This window comes from Pungitius pungitius, chromosome 3 (assembly GCF_949316345.1).
Source record: "Pungitius pungitius chromosome 3, fPunPun2.1, whole genome shotgun sequence".
In the NCBI taxonomy this organism is placed as follows: domain Eukaryota; kingdom Metazoa; phylum Chordata; class Actinopteri; order Perciformes; family Gasterosteidae; genus Pungitius; species Pungitius pungitius.
Window position 1 is genome coordinate 22,268,062 of NC_084902.1, and position 10,960 is coordinate 22,279,021.

The 10,960-nt window shown below is 45.6% G+C and overlaps 1 long non-coding RNA gene across 1 annotated transcript; it reads left to right on the forward strand.

The window, feature by feature from the left end:
• The first annotated feature begins 301 nt into the window (after positions 1-301).
• LOC134126953 (uncharacterized) lies at positions 302-10,178 on the forward strand. The gene is made up of 3 exons (XR_009955893.1): positions 302-373; positions 6,113-6,342; positions 9,188-10,178. It is a non-coding gene; the product is annotated as an uncharacterized LOC134126953 (long non-coding RNA).
• The last annotated feature ends 782 nt before the right edge of the window (positions 10,179-10,960 follow it).

The following is a 10,960-nucleotide window of genomic DNA, read 5'->3' on the forward strand; positions in this document are numbered from 1 at the left end:
CAACAGAATATATATTTTTTGGCAGGACAGTTCAATAAAATGTCTTGCAGAGGCCTGTGTTCGACATTACAGGTGCTCTCATTCACGCGGCGTGTTCTCAGCATGACCACAGCTGCATCTTGGACACAGTTCCCTGGACTCACACAATGAAGACGCTCAATGTCATTGTACGGGTAATTAGAGCCGGGCCTACATCTGACGACCACCACTTGCTCGCTCTCTTGTTTCAGGAACCCGGTGATCGTCTGGCCAGCTGTCCCCCGCAGCAGAGCCATCCTCCGAGGCCTCGCCCCCCCCCCCCGCCCCCTCCGATGTTAAATGAATCAGGGCGGCGCCCTCGCGGGAGCTGAGCCACGTTGGATGCGTCTCTCTGGTGAGCAGTCAGACAGCCGGGATGCCTCTGGGAGCCGGACGTGCTCTTCGGAGCGGTACCCAACCACCTCTCGAGACGAGCGTCGCAGATAAGCCCAGAGTGTTGATGGGGAAAGCTGTCTCCCCGCCTTTATCAATCTTAAACAGAGAGCCTTTTGCACCATTATTCTGTGCTCCGACTGATAAGGTGTGGAGAGCCTAGGGTGGCGTGAAAGACATATTGTGAAGGCCCGCGGTTTGCAGAGATAAAAGGAGACCGTACCACAAAGGTCAAAGGCATCCGAGAGCACGCTGAATGAATCTGTCTTCTGTTCAAGCCGCTCAATGGCAACACTTTCAAGGATCATGTTTAATTCTAAGCCCCTATCAGGAAACTGTCCTGTGTTGTGGGGAAACTTGTTCTTGAAGAATATATCAAGCAATGTTGTCGGCACCTGAATAAAGTGGATTCTTAAGGAGCTCTTTTGAAGCCCATGTTACAGTCACATGTCCATGTGGCCTTGAGGGTCTGTGCATTTGGTCCCTGTTTTTAAAGCGTAGCCTGTGACTGAGTGGAGAGTGGACAGTATGAGTCAGAATCTCTAGCCTCCTCCTGCAGCACAACCTCTGTACGTCTTTGGCGTAGCTTTGTCGTCAAAACACGCGGATATTCATAAATGTATGAATATATATATATATATATATATATATATAGTTATATTAAAAACAAGAAAGCCCTGCCATGCTTTCCGGCATTGGTATTTTCTCAACCATCATAAGACTTGCACATTTTTTGTTATTAGATTCCCAGAGTCCATTTTATTTGATCATTGTGGTTCTGTAGTTTTATTTGATTGATATTTTATCCATTAGACTTTTGGGGATTGTGATGTCTGAATATTCTAAATTATTAAACGTTCATGGATGTTTTAAATTAATTTGCTGCCTAAAATGTTTTTCAATGACAAAACTGATTTCTGGTTCTCTAAATCCTTGATGTGGCTTTTTAAAAGGCATCACAGCCTACTTTGTGACATCATTATCAAAGGGACATTTTAAAAATGTTCACAGAGCTAAAAGAATGTTCTCCTGTCATGACAAGTGTAAATTATCAGTTGAAGTAGTATCATTAATACATTCGGTTGTGTAACCTCTGTTAGAACTTGTGATGTGGGTCATATTTTTATAGTTTTGACCGTTTTAATTATTGATGATAAAATGAACATCTGGGAAGATGCCGACATATTCAGCAACGTCGAGTACATACAGCTATCAAACAATGAGACTGACAATGTTGTCGTAACCTGACTGCAACAGTTAAAAAAACAACGGTTTTAAGGCCAGTCTTAAAAGAGTCCAGGGTCTGTCTTGCCCTTATGTGGTAAGGGACACTGTCCCATAAGGACAAAAAGCCCACAGTGAGAAGCTTAGGGGGGAGCTTGGTGTTGGAGATCCAGTTGGCCAAGCTGCTTGTGGATCTGAGGGTGGATCTTTGGTAAGTAAAGAGTTGTCGTAGTGAGGTGCATGTCCATTGATGATGGAGTAGTAGGACTTCTAGTCAATCCGGTGGACAGTGGAAGGACATCCTATGTCTGCTGATGACACGACACACAACACAACACATGGCTTCACCTCGGGAATGACCATCAGCGAGGAAAGGAGTAGCGGTTGGAGGTAGACGTGGCGGAGTAAACCTCAAGCCTGTTGGATCCTTGTGATAAACACCTCCGTCTCCAGCTGGTCAACCAGTCTGATGGTGAGGCCGCCGTAAGGCAGAGTACAAAACAAGCTTTCAGAGAAACACACACTGTCAAAAAGCTTTGTCTTTTTTGTCTCACATTAAAGAGCTCTTTTAAAAAATCTGCTTACTACTTCTGGGTCACTCAAAGTCATCGAATGATATTGACATGGACTTGTGGGAAACAACTCCACCAGAAGGTCTTTCAGTAGGCTCATTTCCATATGCATATAAAACAAATCAGTTTAATAACATTTTTATGATCTAAATGAGATGAAATTATGGTTAAGCAAACTAACACCAAGCATTTCTGTCGGTCTGCTCCAAAGATCACATCCGTAATGGTTTCAAATATGACAGTATAGTCTGCAGTGTTCTGCTTCTGTGGTTTTAGTTTAAGGTTCATTTTAAGGATTTGACAATGGTGACAGGGGAAGTGGGAGTGAGGGAGGTTCCATCATAGTTTTGAAGATCTATCTCTTTAATAGCATCAACATGGCCTCCATGTGCATGGCACGTAACAAGTGGACGAGTCCCGCCAATGTATATAATATTAATATTTTGTTTTCATACATTCGCCCGCTGCCTTTGTGAAATGTCTTCAAGTACAGAGGTACGCAATGAGGCCGAGCTGGAGCTTCCTGCTGAGAGTGGGAAGGTAAAAGACATCCAAGTGTTTTCTGAGAAAACGTCTTAATCCTCTACGCCGCAGCTGCCAATAGGAGGCTGTCAGAGGCATGATTGAGATAGGGAGCTGCTGCTTGAATGTGTTTTTGGCTTCTACTACACAACAACATCGTAATGAATAGGACTGTTTGGGAATAAATCCCCTGCAGTTTCAAATTAAAAGCATTACAATAGTCCCACGGGTTATTCATCATTGGAGTCAACAATATTAACACAACTTTTTTTAATGATCCCATCTATATGGTGAATCACAGTCAGAGGTGTCAAAAGTATTCACTTTTTACTTAAGTAAAAGTTGTAAAGTTCTGGTTTCAAAACTACTTAAAGTGTAAAAGTAATATGAGGGAAAAATAAATTCCATTAAGGAAAAAACTCTTAATGTATAACCTCGGTCACAGAACATGTCAGTTACAATATTATCGGAGGGTGCCTTCAGATCATGTGACCTGCTGTTCGGATGATGGAAAGATGGTGATATTCAGAGAACACTAAAACTTATCTCCTGTGGTGTAGCTTGAACATGAAGCATCGAGACACAGTGACTTTGTTTGTCCTGATTTCAAAGATTCAAAGATTGGCTCCGTTTCAGATGAACAGTGAGTTTTCTCAGTGATGAACAGCATGGAGTTTTGAGCTTTTTCGCTAAGTTTAGCCCTGGCCAACGGGAGCTACTGGCTGGACACTCCCACCTGACCAGAGCGGCCTGGCAGGAACGTTCTCCTTAAACACTATGTTATGTCTATGGTATTTTGGTTGTTTGAGCATTGCCTCATATTTTAATGCCAGTGTAGTGACTTAAGAATGGGAGTGATGTGGTCTGACCTCTTGGTCCCTGCGAGCGCTGCAGCAAACCGAATAAGCTGAAGCCTTCTGATGGTCAGTTTGGGGAGCCCAGTCAGAAGAACATGCACAAGTGAACGCTGCTGGAAAAAAAAAAAAAAGATTCTTTTCCAGCTATGCTTTGACATGAAGTCCCTGAGTGTGACTGTATTTGTATGGTGATTGATATGGTTTTATGTTGCTATATAGACACAGATGATAGTCAACTATTACGGTAACCACCGGTCAAAAATATTGAATTGCATAATTATTTCATAATTCATAACAAAATTAATACAGTTAAAAAAACAAATTGTTTGTATTTACAACACCGAAATGAGTTTGTTAATACATAATGCATTATGTAACTTGCAACTAAAATGTTAGTGTTCCATCTGTTGATTACAAAACACAGCAGATTATCGGAAACAGGGTGTTATAGGAACAGCCATATTTCTCTCTGGTACTTCAACTACGGATCGTCGGTGAAGCATGTTTTATTTAATTTCCCTATCCCCTTCCCTGTGTGATATGAACCTATTAGTATCCATCACAGTTACAAATGAATACATCTGAATTTAGTTTATTCATTTCTTCGAATGGTCAGCTGTGAATTATCACTTCATCCCAGTCCTTTCACAGTGATAACATGACTGAGCAAACACTCAGCTTGTTATTTATTCTGCACACTTTCCCATCTGTCTGTGCTGACAGTTTGCATTCTCTGCTGAGTTGACGTTTAATCGGGTTATCTGATGATAACGTCTTATAATAAGATCCCTTGGCGTGGAGCATTGTTGTTTTTACACATTGACGCTGCGAGCGATGAGCTGCCCTTCTCCTAGCGGCATCTGGAGCAGAGCTCTCTCGGAATGCCTCTCAACTGTCCATTGTTGAAGGTGAAGAGGTAAAAGTATTAACATAGTCTATCGACATATCATCTTTAAAATTAGATCTTAAACATAGTGTCTTTTGCTGCAGAAGCCTCAAGTCCCCAGCTGGTCTGTTACAAAAAGCAGACAGACTAGAGTACAGTCAGATGCTTTTACAGGTAGTGTGAGTACAATTGAATACTGTTACAGGTACTTCTACAGTTAGAGTACAGTCAGATACTGTTACACATAGAGTAGTACAGTCAGATACTGTTACAGGCAGCTGTTTCATCGGCTGCTGCTGTGAAGCAGCTTCACGAGAGCCGTTAAATGTTCACATGAACCACACAATAAAAGGCTCTTTAAAGCTCAAGGAGACTATAGAGTTGGTGATGGTGTTTTTTGTTGTGTTTCTGTAAAAGGGACACATTTAACATGAATAGTCAGTATATGAGATATAGTATAGATGCAGTGCAGCCTTCAGTAGAGACGTCCTAGCATTTTGTTTAATCCCATCTTGTTCAAGGAGACTGAAGCACTTATAACAATGATGTTTTCATTGAGAAAGGATGAAAGGAGCATGAAATCCACCTAGGACTGGGCTGTGTGTGTGTGTGTGTGTGTGTGTGGGGGGGGGGGGGTATGTATGTGTGTGTTTGTGCAAGGTAGGCAGGGTTGTCGGGGGGGGGGGTGTCAGCTTCAGCCCTGAGCACAGAGACCTCCGTATCTACCTGCATGACAGGGTCCAAAATCCTACCTGTGACTCCCACCTCTCCTTCCCCATCTATCTTGTCGTCTTCCCCCGTAGACACTCATGCAAGCTGTCCATCACAGCCAAGGAATAGAGGGAGGGGGTGTGCGTCTGGAGAATACGCAATGATGGCTTACAGACTGGCTTCCTGACTAAACATAGCAAAGCCCCTCTGTCTGTGGCTGAACTATGCCTGCTGTGCCTTGTCTTTTCCCCTAGTCTGGCCGCGGGGTCGGTGGGGGGGTGGATCCCCCTTACTGCCATGTGGGGGTGCTGTGGAGCTACGCCTACTGCAGGTGTGAGACCCTCATGTTGATTCTGCTCTGCACTGGAGGTTTAAATTAAACATTAAACCTGGAGGAAAATGAGAAGAGGGGGTGCACATAGGGAGGGTCGGGGGAGATTCTATTCATGAAACATCTACTTTCTTTGCAAAATCGGACGTAACAGTAGGTGGATGATTCATTGCTCGTGAGGGGCAAACTATTCCAGCAAAGGATGCATATTTCGGGCTTTGAGACCTTCTACTAACAGTCCTTGTTGTGTTGTAAATACCTATGGTCCTGAGGGACAGGGTGAATTTGTGCTCAGTTATCAACTCACCAAAGAAAAAATACTATGAACAAATCAATTTAACATATTCACAACAACCACAGGTCTCAGGAGGAGATGTTCAGATGCTGGCTCGAGTTTTGAGGGGGGGTTAATTGTTAGGTATCTCTCGGGTAATGTGAAGTGATTGCATGTTGAATTTCATTTGATGCCATTTTGTTAAGGTTCAGTGTTATTGATGTTTGTTTTTTTGTCACAACAACATCATTGAGGTTTTTCCAGAGTTTCATTTCACGATGTCGCCACTGATGGCAAACCCGGGCCCCTTCTTTGCCGTTTCAGGAACAGATGTGATGCAACCCAGTGGCTGACATGTCCGAAGGGGGCAGAGTGAGCGGCTCAGTGCAGTAGCTCTGTGCCGCGCAGCCAGTTTTCGCTATCATGACCTTGTCAACTGACTGCCACTCAAGTCAGACCTCCGAGGGTTTCTGCTTCCTTAGCTGAGGCCGGAGCTGTGACGGACACGAAAATTTTCCCCTGCTACGCACCTCCCCGGAGGTGCCACATGGCAGGTAGGCAGCAGTACGTAAGACTGTTTTTCTGTGAACTTCAAGGAACGATACCCCCCCCCCCCCCCCTTGCACCCCCCCACACTGAAAACAGAGAGAGATTACAGACTCAAATTTTCCCTCTGAATTAAGAAATCAGGGACAATTGAAGGACTTGGTCAAAGAGTCACCCAAAAAAGTGATTTTCTCATTGTGCAGCCAGAGGTTTTGTGTCAGGAAGAAAGTGAGTAAATTAAATTGCATTGGATAGTACTTGACACTGGTGCCCAATTAAGATCTGTAAGGCCTGGGGCACAGAGCACTGTAGGGGCCTATAGCTTTTTAATAGCAAATACATGACAAAAGTGCTACTTTTGACTTTGATAACCTTGTTTTAATTACACAATTACATGGCCATCTCCCAACCCCGCTCTCTTTGGTCCATTTAAAAGCAGCCTCCACAGTGAGGGCCATTTGTTCAGCGCTACGACAGCTTTGAATTTGAGAAAAATAATATGCAAAAATCTCTCCTTTGATGCAGAGCAAAGTACGCTTATTAAACAATTATCATAGTTATTCTCGTATTAATCCCGCAGAGAGACTGCAAATTAGCGGCAGGGTTTAAAATAGACTTGTTTAATACCTGACTGAATGCCCTGCGGCACAACGATGCTCTAGCGTCTCCGGAGCGGAGGCAGAATGCAGACACACATTGATGAAGGCGACGATGTCGTGGTTCCCCGTTGCTGTTCTGTCAGGCAAGCTCCCCATGAGGAAGACAGCTCTCCCCAGCTACAGATACAGTGCTGATGCGTTCTTTTTACCTTGAGAAGGGTAAAAAGTAAATCTTTTTATAAATTGTGTAATGAAATGTGTTTGGCAGAAATGACGGGAGGAAAGGTTGTGTGTTAGTGTACCTTCTGTCTGGGTCTGTCTGTCCTGGTTCAGATAGTTTGAAAAGAAAGATGCATACTAAATAATAATAATAATTAATATTTTAGCTAGCAGTTTGCTTCCACCTTTGGGCAGGGCAGTTTATGAAGCAGTTCGACCCCTCTCTAAGAGAAACAAACCCCATGGCCAGCCGACAGAGAGACAACAGTCAGAGAGACAGACAGAGAGACAGGTGGACGGACAGACAGACAGGCGGAATTGCCTTATCTTCTTATCTTCTCAAAGATGTTTCCATTAGCACAATTTGGCTTTTAAAATTCTGCTTGCCCAGATGATCGATTGCATCTTTTCTTTATTCACATTTTTCCACCATCACATTTGATCAACTGTATTTTTCTTGCCGCTCAGCTGTTGTTTTATTGCCGCTCAAATACACTCCAACCTTTTGTTTGTGCCCGCTAAAACACTTTTTCTGCCACCACGTCTCCGGCTGACTATAAATCCTCTGGCTTATTTTTCTCGAACATTATAACCTTTTTGAGTCGGATGGAAGAATTAACCACCTGCCACCCACACACAGTACAATGATGAGTGTTCAGACGAAAGCTACGGATGCATATTGACTCTCTGCAAAGACAATCTCTCAGCTGGGGAAAATGTAAACGGCAATAAGAGGTAGTAGTAGGCAGCGGAAGAGTCTGATGAAAGTGAAGTAGGAGGTTTACATATATTAGTGGCAGCTGACAGCACATCTGGGACTGTCCTCCCAGGAATTACACCCTAAAACTCTCCCTGCAATGCAAAAAAACACCCAGTAAATTCTAAAGTACTGGTAACACATACACTTATGATAAGCAGGATGTGATAGGAGTGTTGAAGATGGCAGTGGCTGATTGTGATTCTGTTGATGAAATGATGACTTAGCGAAGTACAATGAATGAAATGTGGCCAATCAAATAATATAATAAGTATATTTTTGCTTGTTATGGGGTTGGGGTGGGAACCTCAGACAATTGTGGGAACTAGAGGATTAAAGATTGGAATGTATTCCTCAAAGCAGATATAAACAGATACAATAAGCTTGTGAGTCAAATCGGATTCTGCAAATCTAAATATTTTCTTCTGAAGTAGAAGTTGATGTGCCTTTGGGTTCTTTTGTAACAATAGCGTCTTTCAAAATGACAAACATTGAATACAATTGGCATATAATAACAATATTAATTGTCTTCATAAATCCTACATGTTTGGTTTGCAATGAGCAGACATTTAGCCCGTGAGTACTTATAGGAGAAACCGGGTCAGCTCCGCTCTGACTGATGGTCCGTATTGATCAGCACCATGGACAGCACCGTCCCCCCTCCCCCCCACGCCGCCCTCCTTCTCCAGCCTGAGGAGCTCTCCATGGTGCTCACACATTCACAGCAGAGCTCTACCGGACTCGTGGACCCAAATTAATCCACTTTTTAGAAAAATTCCCATAGAAAAGCCAGTCGGACTGGAAGCTGTTATGTGCTGCACGGATGTGAGGAGAACGCACTCCCCCTTCACACCTCACACAGACACACGTGGCATCATCAAGATCAGAATGGGCTTTATTGGCCAAGCATGAGAAATGTGCTCCTCCCTGTGAGGCCGGTCGTGAAGACATCGTGCCACGCTCCTCAGAAACACACTGGCAGGGAGACGGGTGGGTTATTATTTGCTGCAATTACTCAATCTCAAACATTATTTTTGAAATAAACATGGGATAAACAGACTCCAGACAGGTCTTGCAGAGCGGCTGCTTTTGTTTTCTGAAGGTGTGGCTGTGCCAACGTAGCCCCATGGTGCCGCCTGATAAATGAGCACCTTTAAACATTTCCTCATCGGGTGTCTCCCGGTCAAGCTCTCCTGCCACCTTTGGTCCTCCCATGTCCAATTGAACTTCTTCTTTTAATCAGGGCTGTGTTTTAACTGCATTGTATCTTCACTTAAGACCTATACAGGATCTTCTACAACAGGATCGACTGGTCCATCGCGACACTGTCTACCACTAGATGGGATGACAACGGAACAATCTCGATGGCAACTGAGAAAACAAAGGAGAACACAGTTGAAAGTTATGGAAAATGTAAATGTAAGGGAATATCGAGATTTTTGTACAAACTACAATTCGAACTAAAGAAAACAATTAACTTTTTAAATGAACATCAAGTGTTCTATCAAGTGTTGTCTCTCTAGTGGTTATGGAGCTTTTGATTGCCATCACATACATTTCATCAATGTCAAGTTTGACCAGTGCTCCGTTAGTTGTGGATTTCTAGAAAACCTTGTTTTATTGTAAAACAAAGACCTCTAAATAAATGATCTTCTTAAAAATGTCTGTATGGCTTTCAGAGGTGTCTCGTAATGGTTTGCATCCCATCTCATGCATGTTTATTGGAATAGGTCCTCCCAGGACTGGACATCTCCCGGAATAGGCCTTCTCTTCTCAGGGCCCACGCTACACACTCTAATTTCCTTTTGAGCGGCCTTAAAACAGGCGGATCAGACCTCCATGCTTTATTCTTGATGGACACAGCGCTGTGGATGATGATGGGGAAACATGTTTACCCGTGGGTATCGTGACTACACGCCCTGTGAGGGTGTGCTCAGCTGAGACATTTTGTCCTGCTGAGAGTATTCTTCACAATGTGAGGGGGGGTTGTCATCAGATGGGCTATGTGACAGCAGTCCACAGAAATGGCTATATTTCCCACAAGTACTATATTTCCCACAAGTACTGATATGAAGAATTAAATATCAATATTTAGCTTAGTTGAGGTGTATCTTGAATTCCCTGCAGGAATATAATGCTGCAATGTTTTCATCGTCATATTTAGTGATTTGGTGATTAACATCTGGTAGTATGCACAGTGCCGATACTCAAAGTTACCTCCAAATGTTTTTTTAGCACCAGCCAAAGTTTGCCATACATTGTATGATCGCCAGCAGGCGCCGGGCAGCGTTCCGGTCACCGCCCTCGCCGCCCTCGCCGCCCTACGCTGACCTCAGGGGAGGTCACCAGCGGGCATTTCCCAGACGCCCGTCAGCGCCCGTTCCGGCGCCGAGACGCCCGTCAGCGCCCGTTCCGGCGCCGAGACGCCCGTCAGCGCCCGTTCCTGCGCCGAGACGCCCGTCAGCGCCCGTTCCTGCGCCGAGACGCCCGTCAGCGCCCGTTCCGGCCCCGAGACGCCCGTCAGCGCCCGTTCCTGCGCCGAGACGCCCGTCAGCGCCCGTTCCTGCGCCGAGACGCCCGTCAGCGCCCGTTCCTGCGCCGAGACGCCCGTCAGCGCCCGTTCCTGCCCCCGGACTCCAGTCTCCGCCCGTTCCGGCCCCCAGACTCCCGTCTCCAGCCCCGTCCCCACAGCCCCTGATCGTGCCCCCTCCCTCCCATCCCTTGGTCCTCTCCCCCCCCACCCCTGGGGGCCGTCTGGGATCCGGCCCTTAAGGGGGGGGTGGGGTCAGGGGTTGGGACGCCGCAGCCGCACTGCTCGGCGCCCCCCGCCACGACGACGCCGCAGCCGCACTGCTCGGCGCCCCCCAAGACCCTGAGGCCCGGTCGCCGACCCGGCAGGCCCCCCGAGACCCTGAGGCCCGGTCGCCGACCCGGCAGGCCCCCCGATGGACCCGACACATGGCCGCCATCACCCGGAGTTCCCCGCGCGGCCCAGGATCATCGGGTCCCCACCCTCCCTCCCCTTGTCTGATTTTTTCCGGTTCTGCTCCC